Below are 397 nucleotides of genomic sequence, written 5' to 3'. Positions count from 1 at the left end.
ACTCCCTGCCCAAGGCTGAACTCTCCAGCCTCCTGATCACTTCTTATTCAACCTTGCTTGTACTCCCCCTGTGATGGGGGGCTCATTACCTCACAACAGAATATTCTAAGCCAACGCCTGCCCCCTCTCACCAAGTAAGATTTCCCATTTGAACCCTAGCTCCCAGACACTTAAAAGCCTTCTGTGGACCACGTTCTAAAGGTCCCCTGGCCATCTGCTTGCCTATTCCAGTTTCTCTCCTTCCCCATCCGCATAATGAAATGTGCCCTCCCTCTCTCCAGGATGAGCAAGGTGGTGTCCTCTGAGACTGGGCAGTCAGCCACTTAACACCAAAGGCCACCAATGATCAAATCCACAAGAGTTGATCCGAGGAGTTATGTATTAGGGCTGAGAAAGA

The 397-nt window shown here is 50.6% G+C and overlaps 1 pseudogene; it reads right to left on the bottom strand.

Moving 5' to 3' along the window:
- LOC105539202 overlaps positions 1–397 on the bottom strand; it is a 9,336-nt pseudogene that overhangs the window by 7,705 nt on the left and 1,234 nt on the right.

This window comes from Mandrillus leucophaeus, unplaced genomic scaffold, assembly GCF_000951045.1.
Source record: "Mandrillus leucophaeus isolate KB7577 unplaced genomic scaffold, Mleu.le_1.0 Scaffold200, whole genome shotgun sequence".
Classification (NCBI taxonomy): domain Eukaryota; kingdom Metazoa; phylum Chordata; class Mammalia; order Primates; family Cercopithecidae; genus Mandrillus; species Mandrillus leucophaeus.
Note: the sequence above shows the minus strand (reverse complement) of the source record. Positions and strands in the feature narration are given on the sequence as shown.